General features: G+C 40.9%; 1 long non-coding RNA gene and 7 other non-coding genes across 8 annotated transcripts; 2 read left to right on the plus strand and 6 right to left on the minus strand.

Annotated features, from left to right (window-relative positions):
* Positions 1-2,871: 2,871 nt before the first annotated feature.
* On the minus strand, positions 2,872-2,943 carry trnag-ucc (transfer RNA glycine (anticodon UCC)). The gene has a single exon. It is a non-coding gene; the product is annotated as a tRNA-Gly (tRNA).
* A 521-nt stretch (positions 2,944-3,464) lies between these two features.
* trnag-ucc (transfer RNA glycine (anticodon UCC)) lies at positions 3,465-3,536 on the minus strand. Its single transcript has one exon. It is a non-coding gene; the product is annotated as a tRNA-Gly (tRNA).
* Positions 3,537-4,440: 904 nt separating this feature from the next.
* Positions 4,441-6,703, plus strand: LOC146510948 (uncharacterized). The gene is made up of 2 exons (XR_014876189.1): positions 4,441-6,126; positions 6,284-6,703. It is a non-coding gene; the product is annotated as an uncharacterized LOC146510948 (long non-coding RNA).
* Positions 6,704-10,185: 3,482 nt separating this feature from the next.
* trnag-ucc (transfer RNA glycine (anticodon UCC)) lies at positions 10,186-10,257 on the minus strand. Its single transcript has one exon. It is a non-coding gene; the product is annotated as a tRNA-Gly (tRNA).
* A 521-nt stretch (positions 10,258-10,778) lies between these two features.
* Positions 10,779-10,850, minus strand: trnag-ucc (transfer RNA glycine (anticodon UCC)). The gene has a single exon. It is a non-coding gene; the product is annotated as a tRNA-Gly (tRNA).
* A 7,465-nt stretch (positions 10,851-18,315) lies between these two features.
* On the minus strand, positions 18,316-18,387 carry trnag-ucc (transfer RNA glycine (anticodon UCC)). The gene has a single exon. It is a non-coding gene; the product is annotated as a tRNA-Gly (tRNA).
* A 2,495-nt stretch (positions 18,388-20,882) lies between these two features.
* On the minus strand, positions 20,883-20,954 carry trnag-ucc (transfer RNA glycine (anticodon UCC)). The gene has a single exon. It is a non-coding gene; the product is annotated as a tRNA-Gly (tRNA).
* Positions 20,955-22,301: 1,347 nt separating this feature from the next.
* Positions 22,302-22,373, plus strand: trnaa-ugc (transfer RNA alanine (anticodon UGC)). Its single transcript has one exon. It is a non-coding gene; the product is annotated as a tRNA-Ala (tRNA).
* Positions 22,374-23,368: the final 995 nt, after the last annotated feature.

Below are 23,368 nucleotides of genomic sequence, written 5' to 3' on the forward strand. Positions count from 1 at the left end.
CACTGCACTGTTAATGTTAGCTATGTTATATTGCTGCCTCTGTTCGGTGGTGTCGAGCCAAACGGACTTTAACGTGCGTTTGAACGAGCTGACGGTTCACTCGTTAAGCTGAAAGAAAGATGCTTTAATCACAGCAGTCACACGTGTCCACTGTACCATCTGGGAACTCTTCTTGTTTCGTAATAACACAATCCTCCTTCTTTTGTGCTGTTTTGTAGCAGTGTATACACCTGAGACTGTCACCTGTCTGTCTGTCCTGCACTCTCTCTCTTTTTCTTTCTCTCTGATTGTGGAATAAAAGTATGAACATGTATTTATAAGTTACACTTGTGTTTGAATCCTGCAGCTTATCACACATTTGATTTCCATGTGTGACAACTGCAAGTGTCCAGAGTGAGGACAGACTGAGGGACTCACTGCTGCACATCATCTGTGAGGCTTTGCACCCCTGATGATCCACCAGGACTCAGCAGTGTGTGAGGAAGAGGAGGAGGAAGAGCCAGCAGCAGCTGACAGATGGAGAGAATAGACAGACTGTTCCCTGTTTGTGAAGGACTGCTAGGAAAGTTTAACATAACTAATTGTCTGTCCTGAATCAGTCTTATTAGGTAATGTTCAAATAAATTTATCATTCCAGTGTTTGCAGTGTGGGAGAAAGTACTCAGGGCCTTCAAGTTACACACTATGAAAGGAAGAAACAAGTTTAATATTCAGAAACCTAAAGTATGTATCAGCAGCTGAATGGAGCTAAAAATAAATGTTTGTTTCAGTTCTATGAAGCTTTGAGTATTTTGGATTAGTAGCAGTGCTGTGTTTGTTGCATCATATTGCTGTAATTGTTTATATGCTTTATATATTCTGAGGTAAGTTGATCTATAGTGTTACATCATATTCTAAGGATGTTATGTGTTTGTATACTTTCTGCCCAGTTTGACCCATTTAACAGAAGTCAGCCTGTTTAAGGCTCTGATATCTATTCTGTATGACTTAAAGCAGTTATGACATGGTCTGATTTTCTCACCCAATAAAGGAATATTTAATATATCATTCTACTCTTTATTCTATCAGAAACAGTTATCACAGCTCATATAATTTCTTTTTACACACGTATGTAAGCAATGAGCCAAATTTAGTAATGCCAACATACTGAAGGAACAACATTTCTCTCTTATATATGATACACCTATATATGCACAGTCAAAGATACTTGTCTTTGAGTGAAGATTTAAGGTGATAAGACCTATAAATAACTGCAACTTGAATCTGTACTGAGGCTCAGTATTTGACACAGAGTTCATGTTCACTGCTGTAATAGCTAATAATGATTAATATAATAACTATAATATTGGCCATATTATATTTACATTACCAAAGTGATATGACTTTAGTCTCATGAACAACATTAGCTAATTGTTATTTACTAGCTAATCTTAAATAACTGTTCAGTACAGAAATGAAGCCCAAAAGTCATGTTTTACTGTCCTGTGGTCTCAACCTCAGATACTTATCAAATCACACAAAGCTCTTGTAGAAACAAACAAACAAATGAACAAAATATGTTTTCCTTCATTTCTGTCAAACAAAGTTGTATGACACGTTTCCAGCGGTTAGTATCATGGTTGCTAGGCAACCTGGGAAGTGCGACAGAGACTAGACCGTCCCATACAGACAAACTTGCCGTTTATTTTGCAAATCGAGCTCAACACTGCCCCTAGCGTCCTGGAGCACTTCCGTTGTGTTTTGGAATTTGCATGTGTTTTGGAGTTTGCATGTGTTTTGGAGTTTGCAAGTGTTTTGGAGTTTGCAAGTGTTTTGGAGTTTGCATGTGTTTTGGAGTTTGCAAGTGTTTTGGAGTTTGCATGTGTTTTGGAGTTTGCAAGTGTTTTGGAGTTTGCAAGTGTTTTGGAGTTTGCAAGTGTTTTGGAGTTTGCATGTGTTTTGGAGTTTGCAAGTGTTTTGGAGTTTGCATGTGTTTTGGAGTTTGCAAGTGTTTTGGAGTTTGCATGTGTTTTGGAGTTTGCATGTGTTTTGGAGTTTGCAAGTGTTTTGGAGTTTGCATGTGTTTTGGAGTTTGCAAGTGTTTTGGAGTTTGCATGTGTTTTGGAGTTTGCATGTGTTTTGGAGTTTGCATGTGTTTTGGAGTTTGCAAGTGTTTTGGAGTTTGCAAGTGTTTTGGAGTTTGCATGTGTTTTGGAGTTTGCAAGTGTTTTGGAGTTTGCATGTGTTTTGGAGTTTGCATGTGTTTTGGAGTTTGCAAGTGTTTTGGAGTTTGCATGTGTTTTGGAGTTTGCATGTGTTTTGGAGTTTGCAAGTGTTTTGGAGTTTGCATGTGTTTTGGAGTTTGCAAGTGTTTTGGAGTTTGCATGTGTTTTGGAGTTTGCAAGTGTTTTGGAGTTTGCATGTGTTTTGGAGTTTGCAAGTGTTTTGGAGTTTGCATGTGTTTTGGAGTTTGCAAGTGTTTTGGAGTTTGCATGTGTTTTGGAGTTTGCAAGTGTTTTGGAGTTTGCAAGTGTTTTGGAGTTTGCATGTGTTTTGGAGTTTGCATGTGTTTTGGAGTTTGCACGTGCTTTGTCTCTAGGGGCCACCGTACTCTGGCATTATATATATGCAGCTCTAAAGCTTCATACAGGTGAGTTACATTCAGACTGCCATAGCTTTAACTTGTTTGAGGGGCTGGGACATATAAAAGCATGCTTGAGTGATCAGAATAAAAGCATTTCTGAAATAATAAAGGTCTGTAATGACGCACTGTAGTAATGATGGGAGAAGATTATGAAATGAGATCTAAGGAATATCCCCTTATTACACATATTGTCTTATCTTGGATATAAAATGACTTTCTTCCATTATTGTTCTGTGACAAAAGAGAGCTGCGATGGCCGGGAATCGAACCCGGGTCAACTGCTTGGAAGGCAGCTATGCTTACCACTATACCACCATCGCCTGATGCACATCTGGAATCAGGCAGCAATTCAGCCGGGGCTTTACACAGCTAAGAGAGGAGGGGAGTGGAAAAAAGGAGGAACAAAGGAGCCAACACAGCAAGAGAAGAGAAGTGAAGTGTTGAGTGATGCTTGCTTCAGTTAGAAACCAAAATCTTCTCTCACATCCTACTAATCCTGAAGTGCTCACTCACCAAAGTAGCTGCCTAGGTGGAAAAAGTAGTCTTTCTTTACTTAGGAGAAGTACAGTAACCTGTGTTAAAAACACTGCTAAAAGTTGAAGTATCTATTGAACTTCTTTACTCAAGTAAAAGTGAAAATGTACCACCTCTGAAATGTACTCAAAGTAAAAATATGTCTTGACTGATTTCTGTTCTCCACACTGACAGTACACTGATTATGCTGTCTTTATACTTTACCTGTGATGTCTGTGGATGTTCCAGGTATTTAATTCCTAGTGGGGCACTTTCCCCTTTGGAGATGGTCTTGAGTCGTCACATGAGTCAAGGTGTGAAAAAGAGCTGCGATGGCCGGGAATCGAACCCGGGTCAACTGCTTGGAAGGCAGCTATGCTTACCACTATACCACCATCGCACAGTACACATCTGGAATCAGGCTTCTCTTCAGCCAGCGTTTCAGCCTGGTCTTTAAACAGCTGAGAAAGGAGGAGACTGGAAAATAGGAGGAGCAAAGTAGCCAACGAGGCAAGAGAAGAGAAGTGAAGTGTTGAGTGATGTTTACATCAAGAAAACATGAAAACTAGTTTTATTAAAAACCACTAGATTGTGCATCTTACCACACATCCCCTTAATGATTTTGGTGTGCTCTCTCCAAAGTTACTGCCTTGGCTGGGAAACAAACCCATACCACACACTGGGAAGGCAGCTATGCTCGCCACTATACAGCCACCGCTTTGAATACATCTAAAACTTGCCTGCTGACTCAGCAGTGTGGCTCCACATGCGACTACATCTGGGCAGAGAGGAGAGTATAAAGAAGGTAGGAGAAGGAAAAGAGTGCATCAGTTAATGCATGTTTCTTTCTCTCCGTTGTGATGACAACTGAGCCCCCTTTTCCAAACATTTAATCCACTATTAATATTATTATAATCTGAAAATACCTGCTTCCAAAGCTGTAGTCCACTCTTTCAACAGTCAATTTGCAGTGTTTAGTTTTGCCTACAGAAAGGGAGTTGTTTGTAAAGGGTAACTTTGAGTGCACATGTAAGCAAAAGAATAATAACATAACATGAGAACTGTAGTAAATTAAATCTAAGTAACAGCCACTTATTCCACACTATATATTGTCTTATCTCTGATATAAATCGCCTTTCCTCCATTATTGTTCTGTGGAAAAAGGCAACTGCGATGGCCGGGAATCGAACCCAGGTCAACTGCTTGGAAGGCAGCTAAGCCTGACACACTAAACTAATCTGATATCCCATTTTCAGCAAATGAAATGAAACACAAAATGTATTTTTATGTTATGTTTATGTTATCAAGCTGCTCCCTCAGACTAAAAATCAAATATTTTTCCTTGCATTTGTGTGTTTTGCAAAGATCCTTTAAAATGGCCTTATGGATATTTTTTAGGCTTTTTGGAGATAGATCCAAATGTTTGTCATTAATTTCTGGCCACATTTTCTCAAGCAGGCGATCACCAATGCAGTCAGGAGTGAGGCGCTCTGTGAAGAGCTTGTGTTTAGAGGCGACGTTGTCTATGGCCTCTGAAACCACCATCTGAATAACTTTGTTGACACACAACTTTTCCTCGCTCAGAGAATCAGATAGTGGACTGATCTGACAAGAAGTTAAAGACTCACTGTCACTGAGGAATCCCTGAAATCTGGGGGTTGCCTCATCTTTCAGTCCTCGACTTTCTGTTTCATCTCTGTAGCTTGAGTTGTCTACAGATATGCAGCCTACAACGGGTTGAGCCTCCAATCCCTGGTCTTCTACAGAGCTTTCACCTAGAGAATCAGACAGCGGACTGATACTAGAAAAAGTTAAAGACTCAGTGTCACTGTCCAGCTCAGGTACTACTAGCTTCACATGCTTTTCCAGGGGACAAGATTTTGTTTTGTCAAAGTCTTTTGTATCAGCTGTGAAGTTTTTCTTCATACAGCTCTTTTTTGGCTTTGCTGTGTCTGTTGTTTCGAGTTGTGTGTTTGAATTACCCACAGATATGCAGTCTAGGGCTGCTTCAGCCTCCAATCCTGGAGTTTCTAAGTTTTCATTATCACTGTGGTCATCTACAGAGCTTTCATTCAGGATGCTGTCCTTTGCTCCTGTATCCTCTGTTTTCTCGGGGCAGTCTGCGCCCATGGACTGAAGACAGACCTCAGAGGTCTGCATGGAGGTTGGATCTCCATTCTCTGTGGGTTCCCTAGTTGATCTCACTAACATTTTACAAAACTTAAGCATGTCTGTTAACAAAGTGGAAAGCAGATGAAAGTCACAGTACTCTGGTTTGAACGGTACCAGAGATTGCCACTGTGGTACAATTGTACCAAAAAAGTGGTTGATGAGTAACTCCCAAGTTTCCACTGAGGTGTAAGTGAGTGGAGTATTCATGTTAAAGTCTGTACTATTTAAACTCTGAATTGGAGAAGTGGGATTCATTTGATGTGTAGTTGGAGTTGTGCTAGACATGTGTGCTCTTTGTAAACTAAATGCGCTTAAATTACACTCGCTGCTCTGATGCATAAATGCTTTGTGAACTGAGCTTTACTGGAATTGTGGAGGGATATTTAATGCCTCGCATGTCAGAAGCCACGCCCACCCCGAAGAACGCTTTGATAGATCAAAGCAGACAGCTAGTGTGACGTCACACGCTAGGGCTTTGGAGCGTGATGTCACGGGGGTGGGCGTGGAAAGGATTTTGGCCTGATCCGCCATGTTCGGGGTCTAAGCGCAAGCGACGAAGGAGCGAAGGCACACACAACAACAGCCACGGTTTGTTCTTGCTGTGTGGTCCGCTGCAATGTTCGATCGCACGACCGGCAAGAGAATAAGCTAGAAAATGGTTTATCTTTTCATTCTTTCCCAACCTGGAAGCAACATGAGGCAGCTCGTGTATCGATGTTAGCAAACGAAGGCGTCTAGCCTGAATAGCAGCTGTGAGACGAGCTCCAGTTCTCTTCCATCTCCAAATATCTGTTGGTGCTCCAGACATTTTCATTCCGGTAAGTTCTAAATATGTTCATATCACTCTTTATAGCCTATTAGTTTTATTTTCGATGCACTCTGAGCTCACAGCAAATTAGAACAAACATCCTACTGAGTGATTTTGCAGAACTACCTTCTATTTATAGAGATGCTAATTATTTGGCGTCATTGCAGCAAACCAGCCTATGAAATGGATGAAACATCATGACTGAGTTCCAGCGCTACACAAGGGACCTGCTTCAAACATACCACCATGCCAATCAGATTACTTCTTCCATGTGAGGGTGAAGAGGTGACCCTTCAGGATAAGATGGTGAAGGTTTGCTGCATTTGGTGAACAGTGTGATAATAAAACCAGGGAAAAATGAAACCTGCTCCTGTTAAACATTCCTAAGTCTTTTGCTGTATAAATAGTGGTATTTTTTTCAAAAGATACAGTAATTAAGGTAATATTAGTAGTGGGTGATATCATGTAAACACTGTCATGATTTTATGTAAACATTTTGTCACTTGTAAACTATAAATGATATGGATTCTACACTGTAACGGATGTGATGTTGTATAAAGTGGTTTTAATAATAAAAAAAAGGCAAACATTAGTTTGTTTCTTTATTCAATTTTTGAACAGTGGGACTCAGTCATTACATATAAAGTAAATGCAAATTATTTACACAGCAGTGCACTACAGGCATAAATCTAGACCCCTAGATAAAACATTATGGCATTATAGCAGTGACAACTCCTCCACAGTAGCAGGTGTGATTTTTCTTTTTTGAGGACGGCTCCTTTTGCCTTTCAATATAGATGGTCTGTTTATGTTTTGATCAAGAGCCTTTTTTGAGCAGCTGAAGAGGAGAAGTCTATCTTATGGCCAACCTCTGGCTGTATCTTGGTCACATTACCCAGCAAAACCCAGCATGCAGGTTCATCTGTAACAGTCCTTGTGCCACGGATCCGCACTGTTGCTTCTACATTAAACAGAAGAGCAGTGACATGGCTGCAGGTCTCCACGACTCCGGCCTTACAGGTGCAGTGGGCGGCTTCAACCTTCCCTGTGATGCTCACAGTGACCCATGGCTGCAATGCTGGTTCATTCAGTCTTTGAGAGTGCAGGACCTGAAACACACAAAGTTCATTTAAAGACAAGAACTATGAGCCAAGGCAGACTACTTTATCATAAAAGGCTGCTCGAAATGCGGCCTTCAAATGCGTCCTTAATTTCCCTGAATTTTAAGGATGGGTCGGTGTAGCCTTCATGGCCCAACATATCCCAGATCATAGCGCGGCTGTGGTGTGGATAATTTTGCCGAAAAAAACGGCGGAAGCGGAGCCGCCGAAGAGTAAACTTTCAGAAGTAAGTACTGAATATTATGTCACTTATTTATGCGCAAATGTTTTTTATAATGAAGAACATTAAAACATTTCTGTTGGCCACATGTCGGGAAAGTTATGTGACATTAGCGATGTTTGTACTAACTTGGTTTTAAAGCCTTTACTCCAAAATATACGCTGTTCAATAGTTGACTTTAATCTTACAGAGAATGTGATGATTTTATGGATAATTAAAGTCAGTCATATATCCACAAACACAACAGGCTGAAAGTCAGTGATGCTGCTCGGTTTGCAGTCCTGAATATCACGGCACAAGCAGGATTCACTGCACTGTTAATGTTAGCTATGTTATATTGCTGCCTCTGTTCGGTGGTGTCGAGCCAAACGGACTTTAACGTGCGTTTGAACGAGCTGACGGTTCACTCGTTAAGCTGAAAGAAAGATGCTTTAATCACAGCAGTCACACGTGTCCACTGTACCATCTGGGAACTCTTCTTGTTTCGTAATAACACAATCCTCCTTCTTTTGTGCTGTTTTGTAGCAGTGTATACACCTGAGACTGTCACCTGTCTGTCTGTCCTGCACTCTCTCTCTTTTTCTTTCTCTCTGATTGTGGAATAAAAGTATGAACATGTATTTATAAGTTACACTTGTGTTTGAATCCTGCAGCTTATCACGCATTTGATTTCCATGTGTGACGACTGCAAGTGTCCAGAGTGAGGACAGACTGAGGGACTCACTGCTGCACATCATCTGTGAGGCTTTGCACCCCTGATGATCCACCAGGACTCAGCAGTGTGTGAGGAAGAGGAGGAGGAAGAGCCAGCAGCAGCTGACAGATGGAGAGAATAGACAGACTGTTCCCTGTTTGTGAAGGACTGCTAGGAAAGTTTAACATAACTAATTGTCTGTCCTGAATCAGTCTTATTAGGTAATGTTCAAATAAATTTATCATTCCAGTGTTTGCAGTGTGGGAGAAAGTACTCAGGGCCTTCAAGTTACACACTATGAAAGGAAGAAACAAGTTTAATATTCAGAAACCTAAAGTATGTATCAGCAGCTGAATGGAGCTAAAAATAAATGTTTGTTTCAGTTTTATGAAGCTTTGAGTATTTTGGATCAGTAGTACTGCTGTGTTTGTTGCATCATATTGCTGTAATTGTTTATATGCTTTATATATTCTGAGGTAAGTTGATCTATAGTGTTACATCATATTCTAAGGATGTTATGTGTTTGTATACTTTGTGCCCAGTTTGACCCATTTAACAGAAGTCAGCCTGTTTAAGGCTCTGATATCTATTCTGTATGACTTAAAGCAGTTATGACATGGTCTGATTTTCTCACCCAATAAAGGAATATTTAATATATCATTCTACTCTTTATTCTATCAGAAACAGTTATCACAGCTCATATAATTTCTTTTTACACACGTATGTAAGCAATGAGCCAAATTTAGTAATGCCAACATACTGAAGGAACAACATTTCTCTCTTATATATGATACACCTATATATGCACAGTCAAAGATACTTGTCTTTGAGTGAAGATTTAAGGTGATAAGACCTATAAATAACTGCAACTTGAATCTGTACTGAGGCTCAGTATTTGACACAGAGTTCATGTTCACTGCTGTAATAGCTAATAATGATTAATATAATAACTATAATATTGGCCATATTATATTTACATTACCAAAGTGATATGACTTTAGTCTCATGAACAACATTAGCTAATTGTTATTTACTAGCTAATCTTAAATAACTGTTCAGTACAGAAATGAAGCCCAAAAGTCATGTTTTACTGTCCTGTGGTCTCAACCTCAGATACTTATCAAATCACACAAAGCTCTTGTAGAAACAAACAAACAAATGAACAAAATATGTTTTCCTTCATTTCTGTCAAACAAAGTTGTATGACACGTTTCCAGCGGTTAGTATCATGGTTGCTAGGCAACCTGGGAAGTGCGACAGAGACTAGACCGTCCCATACAGACAAACTTGCCGTTTATTTTGCAAATCGAGCTCAACACTGCCCCTAGCGTCCTGGAGCACTTCCGTTGTGTTTTGGAATTTGCATGTGTTTTGGAGTTTGCATGTGTTTTGGAGTTTGCATGTGTTTTGGAGTTTGCAAGTGTTTTGGAGTTTGCATGTGTTTTGGAGTTTGCATGTGTTTTGGAGTTTGCATGTGTTTTGGAGTTTGCAAGTGTTTTGGAGTTTGCAAGTGTTTTGGAGTTTGCATGTGTTTTGGAGTTTGCAAGTGTTTTGGAGTTTGCATGTGTTTTGGAGTTTGCAAGTGTTTTGGAGTTTGCAAGTGTTTTGGAGTTTGCATGTGTTTTGGAGTTTGCATGTGTTTTGGAGTTTGCATGTGTTTTGGAGTTTGCAAGTGTTTTGGAGTTTGCATGTGTTTTGGAGTTTGCATGTGTTTTGGAGTTTGCACGTGCTTTGTCTCTAGGGGCCACCGTACTCTGGCATTATATATATGCAGCTCTAAAGCTTCATACAGGTGAGTTACATTCAGACTGCCATAGCTTTAACTTGTTTGAGGGGCTGGGACATATAAAAGCATGCTTGAGTGATCAGAATAAAAGCATTTCTGAAATAATAAAGGTCTGTAATGACGCACTGTAGTAATGATGGGAGAAGATTATGAAATGAGATCTAAGGAATATCCCCTTATTACACATATTGTCTTATCTTGGATATAAAATGACTTTCTTCCATTATTGTTCTGTGACAAAAGAGAGCTGCGATGGCCGGGAATCGAACCCGGGTCAACTGCTTGGAAGGCAGCTATGCTTACCACTATACCACCATCGCCTGATGCACATCTGGAATCAGGCAGCAATTCAGCCGGGGCTTTACACAGCTAAGAGAGGAGGGGAGTGGAAAAAAGGAGGAACAAAGGAGCCAACACAGCAAGAGAAGAGAAGTGAAGTGTTGAGTGATGCTTGCTTCAGTTAGAAACCAAAATCTTCTCTCACATCCTACTAATCCTGAAGTGCTCACTCACCAAAGTAGCTGCCTAGGTGGAAAAAGTAGTCTTTCTTTACTTAGGAGAAGTACAGTAACCTGTGTTAAAAACACTGCTAAAAGTTGAAGTATCTATTGAACTTCTTTACTCAAGTAAAAGTGAAAATGTACCACCTCTGAAATGTACTCAAAGTAAAAATATGTCTTGACTGATTTCTGTTCTCCACACTGACAGTACACTGATTATGCTGTCTTTATACTTTACCTGTGATGTCTGTGGATGTTCCAGGTATTTAATTCCTAGTGGGGCACTTTCCCCTTTGGAGATGGTCTTGAGTCGTCACATGAGTCAAGGTGTGAAAAAGAGCTGCGATGGCCGGGAATCGAACCCGGGTCAACTGCTTGGAAGGCAGCTATGCTTACCACTATACCACCATCGCACAGTACACATCTGGAATCAGGCTTCTCTTCAGCCAGCGTTTCAGCCTGGTCTTTAAACAGCTGAGAAAGGAGGAGACTGGAAAATAGGAGGAGCAAAGTAGCCAACGAGGCAAGAGAAGAGAAGTGAAGTGTTGAGTGATGTTTACATCAAGAAAACATGAAAACTAGTTTTATTAAAAACCACTAGATTGTGCATCTTACCACACATCCCCTTAATGATTTTGGTGTGCTCTCTCCAAAGTTACTGCCTTGGCTGGGAAACAAACCCATACCACACACTGGGAAGGCAGCTATGCTCGCCACTATACAGCCACCGCTTTGAATACATCTAAAACTTGCCTGCTGACTCAGCAGTGTGGCTCCACATGCGACTACATCTGGGCAGAGAGGAGAGTATAAAGAAGGTAGGAGAAGGAAAAGAGTGCATCAGTTAATGCATGTTTCTTTCTCTCCGTTGTGATGACAACTGAGCCCCCTTTTCCAAACATTTAATCCACTATTAATATTATTATAATCTGAAAATACCTGCTTCCAAAGCTGTAGTCCACTCTTTCAACAGTCAATTTGCAGTGTTTAGTTTTGCCTACAGAAAGGGAGTTGTTTGTAAAGGGTAACTTTGAGTGCACATGTAAGCAAAAGAATAATAACATAACATGAGAACTGTAGTAAATTAAATCTAAGTAACAGCCACTTATTCCACACTATATATTGTCTTATCTCTGATATAAATCGCCTTTCCTCCATTATTGTTCTGTGGAAAAAGGCAACTGCGATGGCCGGGAATCGAACCCAGGTCAACTGCTTGGAAGGCAGCTAAGCCTGACACACTAAACTAATCTGATATCCCATTTTCAGCAAATGAAATGAAACACAAAATGTATTTTTATTTCATTTTATATTTTTTATTTTGTTATTTATTTATTTATTTTGGTGTGGCACTGTTTCTTAACTTAAAATGTCCTGTTGTAATTGGACATTTTAAGTTAAGAAACGGTGCCAAACCACCCCCCCCCCCCCCCCCCTCCACTTCCCTCATGGTGTATTATTGCAAGGTCAAGACCATGCAATAATACACAGAAACTCCAACCCCCTACGAGCAAGCACTTTGGCGACAGTGGGAAGGAAAACCCCCCTTTTACAAGGGGGAAACCTCCAGCAGAACCAGGCTCAGGAATGGGGTGGCCATCTGCCTTGGCCAGTTGGGGATGAGGGAAGGAAGGCAGGAGAAAAAGAGTGGTTATTATAACCACTCTTTTTTTTTTCTTTTTTTTTCTTACCAATTTCAATTGGTCCATCTCATCTAAACTTAGTTTTAAAACCAGAGTGCTTTAACCACTCTGGTTTTAAAACTAAGTTTAGATGAGATGGACCAATTTAAATTGATATTTTAAGCTATTTTAAAACAAGCACGTGTGCTTGTTTTAAAATAGCACACATTTTTCTCATTTGCACTCATTTGCACTCATTTAGTGTGCAAATGAGAAAATCCTAGAGATGACACTTCGTCTCTTCAGCTTGGCATGTTTTTTGAAAGTGTTGACAATTATTTCGTCAACCGTTGGGTTGCTTAACTTCATGAACTGTCCTGGAGAATGCCACCTTTCACGGAGATCATTGTATACTGTCAAGCTGAGTTCTTCAATGTTCTCTAGGGAGATTTTATATTTTTTGGACAAAATTTTGTTCCAGATCTTTTGGCTAAGCCTCTGTACAATGAAGTCAGTTGTTCCTGAATGCCATGTCGTCGTCTTATTTAGTTCGGCCATACTGTGTATTACCAGATCTCTAGTGAATTTTACCACAAGTTCCCAGTACTCGTCCTGGTTTTTAGATACACTGAGTACTCTTTTTGGTAACCCCAGCAGGTGTTTGGTGAAGATTGGAACAGTAATGTTATCAAGCTGCTCCCTCAGACTAAAAATCAAATATTTTTCCTTGCATTTGTGTGTTTTGCAAAGATCCTTTAAAATGGCCTTATGGATATTTTTTAGGCTTTTTGGAGATAGATCCAAATGTTTGTCATTAATTTCTGGCCACATTTTCTCAAGCAGGCGATCACCAATGCAGTCAGGAGTGAGGCGCTCTGTGAAGAGCTTGTGTTTAGAGGCGACGTTGTCTATGGCCTCTGAAACCACCATCTGAATAACTTTGTTGACACACAACTTTTCCTCGCTCAGAGAATCAGATAGTGGACTGATCTGACAAGAAGTTAAAGACTCACTGTCACTGAGGAATCCCTGAAATCTGGGGGTTGCCTCATCTTTCAGTCCTCGACTTTCTGTTTCATCTCTGTAGCTTGAGTTGTCTACAGATATGCAGCCTACAACGGGTTGAGCCTCCAATCCCTGGTCTTCTACAGAGCTTTCACCTAGAGAATCAGACAGCGGACTGATACTAGAAAAAGTTAAAGACTCAGTGTCACTGTCCAGCTCAGGTACTACTAGCTTCACATGCTTTTCCAGGGGACAAGATTTTGTTTTGTCAAAGTCTTTTGTATCAGCTGTGAAGTTTTTCTTCATACAGCTCTTTTTTGGCTTTGCTGTGTCTGTTGTTTCGAGTTGTGTGTTTGAATTACCCACAGATATGCAGTCTAGGGCTGCTTCAGCCTCCAATCCTGGAGTTTCTAAGTTTTCATTATCACTGTGGTCATCTACAGAGCTTTCATTCAGGATGCTGTCCTTTGCTCCTGTATCCTCTGTTTTCTCGGGGCAGTCTGCGCCCATGGACTGAAGACAGACCTCAGAGGTCTGCATGGAGGTTGGATCTCCATTCTCTGTGGGTTCCCTAGTTGATCTCACTAACATTTTACAAAACTTAAGCATGTCTGTTAACAAAGTGGAAAGCAGATGAAAGTCACAGTACTCTGGTTTGAACGGTACCAGAGATTGCCACTGTGGTACAATTGTACCAAAAAAGTGGTTGATGAGTAACTCCCAAGTTTCCACTGAGGTGTAAGTGAGTGGAGTATTCATGTTAAAGTCTGTACTATTTAAACTCTGAATTGGAGAAGTGGGATTCATTTGATGTGTAGTTGGAGTTGTGCTAGACATGTGTGCTCTTTGTAAACTAAATGCGCTTAAATTACACTCGCTGCTCTGATGCATAAATGCTTTGTGAACTGAGCTTTACTGGAATTGTGGAGGGATATTTAATGCCTCGCATGTCAGAAGCCACGCCCACCCCGAAGAACGCTTTGATAGATCAAAGCAGACAGCTAGTGTGACGTCACACGCTAGGGCTTTGGAGCGTGATGTCACGGGGGTGGGCGTGGAAAGGATTTTGGCCTGATCCGCCATGTTCGGGGTCTAAGCGCAAGCGACGAAGGAGCGAAGGCACACACAACAACAGCCACGGTTTGTTCTTGCTGTGTGGTCCGCTGCAATGTTCGATCGCACGACCGGCAAGAGAATAAGCTAGAAAATGGTTTATCTTTTCATTCTTTCCCAACCTGGAAGCAACATGAGGCAGCTCGTGTATCGATGTTAGCAAACGAAGGCGTCTAGCCTGAATAGCAGCTGTGAGACGAGCTCCAGTTCTCTTCCATCTCCAAATATCTGTTGGTGCTCCAGACATTTTCATTCCGGTAAGTTCTAAATATGTTCATATCACTCTTTATAGCCTATTAGTTTTATTTTCGATGCACTCTGAGCTCATAGCAAATTAGAACAAACATCCTACTGAGTGATTTTGCAGAACTACCTTCTATTTATAGAGATGCTAATTATTTGGCGTCATTGCAGCAAACCAGCCTATGAAATGGATGAAACATCATGACTGAGTTCCAGCGCTACACAAGGGACCTGCTTCAAACATACCACCATGCCAATCAGATTACTTCTTCCATGTGAGGGTGAAGAGGTGACCCTTCAGGATAAGATGGTGAAGGTTTGCTGCATTTGGTGAACAGTGTGATAATAAAACCAGGGAAAAATGAAACCTGCTCCTGTTAAACATTCCTAAGTCTTTTGCTGTATAAATAGTGGTATTTTTTTCAAAAGATACAGTAATTAAGGTAATATTAGTAGTGGGTGATATCATGTAAACACTGTCATGATTTTATGTAAACATTTTGTCACTTGTAAACTATAAATGATATGGATTCTACACTGTAACGGATGTGATGTTGTATAAAGTGGTTTTAATAATAAAAAAAAGGCAAACATTAGTTTGTTTCTTTATTCAATTTTTGAACAGTGGGACTCAGTCATTACATATAAAGTAAATGCAAATTATTTACACAGCAGTGCACTACAGGCATAAATCTAGACCCCTAGATAAAACATTATGGCATTATAGCAGTGACAACTCCTCCACAGTAGCAGGTGTGATTTTTCTTTTTTGAGGACGGCTCCTTTTGCCTTTCAATATAGATGGTCTGTTTATGTTTTGATCAAGAGCCTTTTTTGAGCAGCTGAAGAGGAGAAGTCTATCTTATGGCCAACCTCTGGCTGTATCTTGGTCACATTACCCAGCAAAACCCAGCATGCAGGTTCATCTGTAACAGTCCTTGTGCCACGGATCCGCACTGTTGCTTCTACATTAAACAGAAGAGCAGTGACATGGCTGCAGGTCTCCACGACTCCGGCCTTACAGGTGCAGTGGGCGGCTTCAACCTTCCCTGTGATGCTCACAGTGACCCATGGCTGCAATGCTGGTTCATTCAGTCTTTGAGAGTGCAGGACCTGAAACACACAAAGTTCATTTAAAGACAAGAACTATGAGCCAAGGCAGACTACTTTATCATAAAAGGCTGCTCGAAATGCGGCCTTCAAATGCGTCCTTAATTTCCCTGAATTTTAAGGATGGGTCGGTGTAGCCTTCATGGCCCAACATATCCCAGATTTCATAGCGCGGCTGTGGTGTGGATAATTTTGCCGAAAAAAACGGCGGAAGCGGAGCCGCCGAAGAGTAAACTTTCAGAAGTAAGTACTGAATATTATGTCACTTATTTATGCGCAAATGTTTTTTATAATGAAGAACATTAAAACATTTCTGTTGGCCACATGTCGGGAAAGTTATGTGACATTAGCGATGTTTGTACTAACTTGGTTTTAAAGCCTTTACTCCAAAATATACGCTGTTCAATAGTTGACTTTAATCTTACAGAGAATGTGATGATTTTATGGATAATTAAAGTCAGTCATATATCCACAAACACAACAGGCTGAAAGTCAGTGATGCTGCTCGGTTTGCAGTCCTGAATATCACGGCACAAGCAGGATTCACTGCACTGTTAATGTTAGCTATGTTATATTGCTGCCTCTGTTCGGTGGTGTCGAGCCAAACTGACTTTAACGTGCGTTTGAACGAGCTGACGGTTCACTCGTTAAGCTGAAAGAAAGATGCTTTAATCACAGCAGTCACACGTGTCCACTGTACCATCTGGGAACTCTTCTTGTTTCATAATAACACAATCCTCCTTCTTTTGTGCTGTTTTGTAGCAGTGTATACACCTGAGACTGTCACCTGTCTGTCTGTCCTGCACTCTCTCTCTTTTTCTTTCTCTCTGATTGTGGAATAAAAGTATGAACATGTATTTATAAGTTACACTTGTGTTTGAATCCTGCAGCTTATCACGCATTTGATTTCCATGTGTGACGACTGCAAGTGTCCAGAGTGAGGACAGACTGAGGGACTCACTGCTGCACATCATCTGTGAGGCTTTGCACCCCTGATGATCCACCAGGACTCAGCAGTGTGTGAGGAAGAGGAGGAGGAAGAGCCAGCAGCAGCTGACAGATGGAGAGAATAGACAGACTGTTCCCTGTTTGTGAAGGACTGCTAGGAAAGTTTAACATAACTAATTGTCTGTCCTGAATCAGTCTTATTAGGTAATGTTCAAATAAATTTATCATTCCAGTGTTTGCAGTGTGGGAGAAAGTACTCAGGGCCTTCAAGTTACACACTATGAAAGGCAGCAACAAGTTTAATATTCAGAAACCTAAAGTATGTATCAGCAGCTGAATGGAGCTAAAAATAAATGTTTGTTTCAGTTTTATGAAGCTTTGAGTATTTTGGATCAGTAGTACTGCTGTGTTTGTTGCATCATATTGCTGTAATTGTTTATATGCTTTATATATTCTGAGGTAAGTTGATCTATAGTGTTACATCATATTCTAAGGATGTTATGTGTTTGTATACTTTGTGCCCAGTTTGACCCATTTAGCAGAAGTCAGCCTGTTTAAGGCTCTGATATCTATTCTGTATGACTTAAAGCAGTTATGACATGGTCTGATTTTCTCACCCAATAAAGGAATATTTCATATATCATTCTACTCTTTATTCTATCAGAAACAGTTATCACAGCTCATATAATTTCTTTTTACACACGTATGTAAGCAATGAGCCAAATTTAGTAATGCCAACATACTGAAGGAACAACATTTCTCTCTTATATATGATACACCTATATATGCACAGTCAAAGATACTTGTCTTTGAGTGAAGATTTAAGGTGATAAGACCTATAAATAACTGCAACTTGAATCTGTACTGAGGCTCAGTATTTGACACAGAGTTCATGTTCACTGCTGTAATAGCTAATAATGATTAATATAATAACTATAATATTGGCCATATTATATTTACATTACCAAAGTGATATGACTTTAGTCTCATGAACAACATTAGCTAATTGTTATTTACTAGCTAATCTTAAATAACTGTTCAGTACAGAAATGAAGCCCAAAAGTCATGTTTTACTGTCCTGTGGTCTCAACCTCAGATACTTATCAAATCACACAAAGCTCTTGTAGAAACAAACAAACAAATGAACAAAATATGTTTTCCTTCATTTCTGTCAAACAAAGTTGTATGACACGTTTCCAGCGGTTAGTATCATGGTTGCTAGGCAACCTGGGAAGTGCGACAGAGACTAGACCGTCCCATACAGACAAACTTGCCGTTTATTTTGCAAATCGAGCTCAACACTGCCCCTAGCGTCCTGGAGCACTTCCGTTGTGTTTTGGAGTTTGCATGTGTTTTGGAGTTTGCAAGTGTTTTGGAGTTTGCATGTGTTTTGGAGTTTGCATGTGTTTTGGAGTTTGCATGTGTTTTGGAGTTTGCATGTGTTTTGGAGTTTGCATGTGTTTTGGAGTTTGCAAGTGTTTTGGAGTTTGCATGTGTTTTGGAGTTTGCAAGTGTTTTGGAGTTTGCACGTGCTTTGTCTCTAGGGGCCACCGTACTCTGGCATTATATATATGCAGCTCTAAAGCTTCATACAGGTGAGTTACATTCAGACTGCCATAGCTTTAACTTGTTTGAGGGGCTGGGACATATAAAAGCATGCTTGAGTGATCAGAATAAAAGCATTTCTGAAATAATAAAGGTCTGTAATGACGCACTGTAGTAATGATGGGAGAAGATTATGAAATGAGATCTAAGGAATATCCCCTTATTACACATATTGTCTTATCTTGGATATAAAATGACTTTCTTCCATTATTGTTCTGTGACAAAAGAGAGCTGCGATGGCCGGGAATCGAACCCGGGTCAACTGCTTGGAAGGCAGCTATGCTTACCACTATACCACCATCGCCTGATGCACATCTGGAATCAGGCAGCAATTCAGCCGGGGCTTTACACAGCTAAGAGAGGAGGGGAGTGGAAAAAAGGAGGAACAAAGGAGCCAACACAGCAAGAGAAGAGAAGTGAAGTGTTGAGTGATGCTTGCTTCAGTTAGAAACCAAAATCTTCTCTCTTGACCAGTGTTGGGTAAGTTACTTTAAAATAGTAACTTAGTTACATTACTAGTTACTTCTATCAAAAGTAACTCAGTTACTTCAAGTTACTCGTTACTTTCAAAGTAACTAGTTACTAGGGAAAGTAACTTTGGTTTTACTCAGAATTCTCTAGTTAATGTGTTGCTTCCATAACTTTGCCAGTCTTCTAGCTTGCTTACTTGCCACAAGTGCACTGTGCCACCTACCAATAGAAAGGAAAAGATAATGTGCATATTTCCACGAGAGAAATCCCACGCCTGGACCATCATTGACCGCTGCCATGATTCTAGCCTACGTCACAGCGTCATGTGCGCCTTTTACATCCAACACAAAAACTGCAGTCATGGTGCTTTGATTGTACTCAGAACTCGGAAATTCTGCTTTCTAAATAGGAAGATGTAGGTAACACCACACTGCAGATGAGCTGCATACAGGGCTGGACTGGGACAAAAAATCGGCCCGGGCGTTTTGACTAGAGACCGGCCCACCATTATAGGAAAACTCATAAAGCCTTTGAATGAAAACAAACGCTGTTGTGACAGTGATGTTCACTGTTCTGATGGTATATATGCATCAATCTATCAATCGTTTGTTGTAAGATTCAGATAATTATATTTTAAAAGTGAGACATTTTAAATTAGAATAAGAAAGAAAAGTATTTCTTTGTGCCCACCTCTCCCTGTTAATGCCCTACCTGGCCCCCCTGGCAAAACTTTGCTAGATCCGCCCCTGCACAGTTACCAGCTGTCAGCTACCTAAAAAAGGATCCTGGTGTTATCTGTCTCTCAGAAACAGTTCATAACTTCCCTTCAACTCATTTATGTCACCTAAAAGGTAAACCTGTTTCTCCATCACCTGTTCAGCTCTGATGATTCAGTAAGGACATCTCCTGGTTTCATCTTCATGTTTCCCTCTCACCAGATAACCAAACCGACATCATGACCAGCAGCTTTTGCAGCTGTGGCTCCAGCAAACATCAGCTGATACTAGAAATTAATATTAAATAAATTCTAACAACTGCTGATCAAGCTTAAACGTGCTGCTGTTGTTTAACGCGACATTGGCTGGTTTCCTCTTTCTGGCGCAAAGTGGGCGATAAACAAACAAGAGAGCCGATCAGCTGATCATTGATCAGTTTTCATGATTGAAGTAGAAACGGGAGAGGGAGGGGGGAGAATGAAAGAAGAAGAGGCAGCTGTGCAGCAAACACAGACCAACTCCAGCTTTGTGCCTTTTTCATTGTAGCTGAATTACGGGACAAATTGTTCCTTTTCACCTCAATAAGAAACGCGTAATATTTTCTCTGAATACCAGACGGGACAGTTGGCAACTCTAATAACTTATGAACAAAATAAAGTTCAACATCATTAACTTCATAGCACCCACCCAGCTGTATAGAAACTCCGTCATGCTAGCTAGTACGCAGTACGGAAAAAGTCAGAATAACGAAAATAAACTCCACCTAAACTTGGTTTATATCTGACCCAGATAGACTGCAGGTCATAACTTACCTGAAGTTCAGTTCACACTTGGACCGGCGGCCGCCTCGGGTCTCTTTTCCTTCTGCGTCCCCTTTCCCTCATCCACCTGCTGCCTCCACCACTTGCTAATGTTACAGAATCTGTGGAAGCTCCGCGATAGCCACCACAAGAAGTAACGAGTAACGACCGTATCTAAATCCCAGTAACGACTAACGCGTTCCTGATTTTGGCATAATAACTAGTTACCGTGCTCGTTACCACAATAATAACGTAGTTACTGTAACGCGTTACTTAATAACGCGTTAGTCCCAACACTGGTCTTGACTGACTCGCCACTATACAGCCACCGCTTTGAATACATCTAAAACTTGCCTGCTGACTCAGCAGTGTGGCTCCACATGCGACTACATCTGGGCAGAGAGGAGAGTATAAAGAAGGTAGGAGAAGGAAAAGAGTGCATCAGTTAATGCATGTTTCTTTCTCTCCGTTGTGATGACAACTGAGCCCCCTTTTCCAAACATTTAATCCACTATTAATATTATTATAATCTGAAAATACCTGCTTCCAAAGCTGTAGTCCACTCTTTCAACAGTCAATTTGCAGTGTTTAGTTTTGCCTACAGAAAGGGAGTTGTTTGTAAAGGGTAACTTTGAGTGCACATGTAAGCAAAAGAATAATAACATAACATGAGAACTGTAGTAAATTAAATCTAAGTAACAGCCACTTATTCCACACTATATATTGTCTTATCTCTGATATAAATCGCCTTTCCTCCATTATTATTATTTTCCTCCATTATTATTATTGCCTTTTCTGTGGAAAAAGGCAACTGCGATGGCCGGGAATCGAACCCGGGTCAACTGCTTGGAAGGCAGCTATGCTTACCACTATACCACCATCGCTTGATGCACATCTGGAATCGCATGAAGTATGACCATGAACACCACAGCTGCTGTGCACCAGTTCAACACAGTGTTTTACTTTAAATCCATCACAGTACAGGAAGCTAACCTGTTTATCCTGCACTAACCTGCAGAGGATCTTCGGGCAACATTTCAATAACAAAGCATACCCCACTTTCCTTTGATCAAATCCCACTGAACATCCTTACCTTAAATCTAACCTCACTTCTTCCTCTCCTGTCTTTTCCTATCTTTCTCCATGCAGCACATTCATGGACAGAGCCTGGTCAGTCCTCTGTGTACGGCTTGTTTAGCGAGTCCTAAAAACACAACAGTGGCAGTATAGGTTAAAATTTTACAGTTTTATTATTGTTTACTATTGCTGGGGGTTGCTGACAACTTCCTGAGTGAGAAATCTGAGTTGAAGGGAAATTCCAGAATCAAATTCTGACTGGGAACTCGTGACTTATTCAGGAACGCATCATAAAAGCCATTTAGAGCCACTAGAGGCTAAATGTTATATGGTATATGTGGACACTTTTGACAAATACAAAAAAATGAAATGCCATTTTAAATGATATATATACTTTGATTGGGAATGGTTTTTAAATCATTTAAATGTCTTAGCCAATTACGGTAGAGCATGACAAACCTAAATGTTCTGACTGCCGTTGTCCTCTGGAGCCCCGTAACACTCGTTGCACTGCCTCATCTTACTACCAGATGTCACCGTCGAGTCATTTCAAGCATCCATCCATCCATCCACCCATCTTCATCCGCTTTATCCGAGGCCGGGTCGCGGGGGTAGCAGCCTAAGCAGAGAGGCCCAGACCTCCCTCTCCCCAGCCACCTCCTCCAGCTTATCCGGGGGAACACCAAGGCGTTCCCAGGCCAGCCGAGAGATATAATCTCTCCAGCGTGTCCTGGGTCTGCCCCGGGGCCTCCTCCCAGTGGGACATGCCCGGAACACCTCAGTCATTTCAAGCAGTTATTCGATAATTTCTTCTTTAAACTATTTTTTCTTTATAAATATATTTTCATATTTAAGTGCCCATTACTGTGCTTAAATATTACGACCCCTCGTTGTCACTGGTAAAACTGACACTGATTGAGAGTGATTCACGTTCTGTAACTAAAATATGTAAAATATGTTTATGTTACTATTCAAGAGATCAAGGCACAAAACAGGACGTTGAAAAGAAGAGCGCTGTGGCAGATTACAGTTGGTTATAGCATAATACATGAAGTTAAATATCTGCTGGTGCAAAACACGCTTTAAGTATACTTTAATGATTCTTTAATACACAGGACGCGTTCAAGAGCTGGCCTCACGGTCGGTTTCTCACAGGGGATGTAGCTCAGTGGTAGAGCGCATGCTTTGCATGTATGAGGCCCCGGGTTCAATCCCCGGCATCTCCAGACTTTTAAAGTGCTGAATCAGTCTGGTGCCGCTTTGCAGCATGTCGGATTCTCAGTAAGGTCGTAGACGTGAAACGTGTGGTGTGTGGAGGTAAAAACAACGTATCCACAGTCAGTCGTCCTGCCGTCTTTGTACGCTGGTAGGTAAAATATTTGAAGACAAACATTAGATCTGATCACAGTCTTAACCACTTTTTAAAGTATTTTTATTATTATTTTCGCTAAAAACTTTGAAGAAGCCATAAAAGCTTCCATGCTTATGTGCAGATCAATAATATTTTTTGCCACTTCATGTCCTGACTAGTTTTCCTCCCTCGCTGAACTCTAATAAGTCTGCAAGCTTTGCAGTTTATATGAGGAACAGACGTGGAGAGGGCAGCAAATCAAGTCTATGCTTCTTTCTTGCAGCATTACAAGTTCTCGAGACCAGGAGGCACACGAGGGCACCAAAGAGAAGAAATCCTCAGTTTTTTAAGTGTTCAGTGAGCCTACAGCAGCACATGTCGAGATCTCGTTCTAGTACTTATGAAGGCTGCCGGCAGGTGGCAGTATCTGTCTGCAACGTCAGTGGAAACCGTGACCGTGACAGTAAATACTGCAACTTTCATTTCAGCTTGACAGGCACGTCTCTGGGCTGAGTTCACCGCCCACTCACATGTGACGCTTATAGAAAGAGGAAGAGTGGGCCCGGGCTGCGGATAGGACACAACACTTCACACCACACGGGTTTCCCTGATGCAAATTCAGTAGCAGATACTGCCCATGACTAAATATGAACAAATAAAAGTTGTCTAGTGGCGAACTTTGCTACAACTTGATTCACGTTTGATCTCTGTGATCTAGCTGCTAGATTGGGGAATTCGGGAAAACCCACATGAAGAGGCTTCCAATGAAAAAGCTAGTTCGGGTTTTTTAAAACTTCTTTTTAATTGCTGTTTACTGCTGAAATATTGTAGAAAATGCGGCGTGAACATTTCTAGTCATGCAGTTGTGAT

This window comes from Neolamprologus multifasciatus, chromosome 9 (genome assembly GCF_963576455.1).
Source record: "Neolamprologus multifasciatus chromosome 9, fNeoMul1.2, whole genome shotgun sequence".
Lineage (NCBI taxonomy): Eukaryota > Metazoa > Chordata > Actinopteri > Cichliformes > Cichlidae > Neolamprologus > Neolamprologus multifasciatus.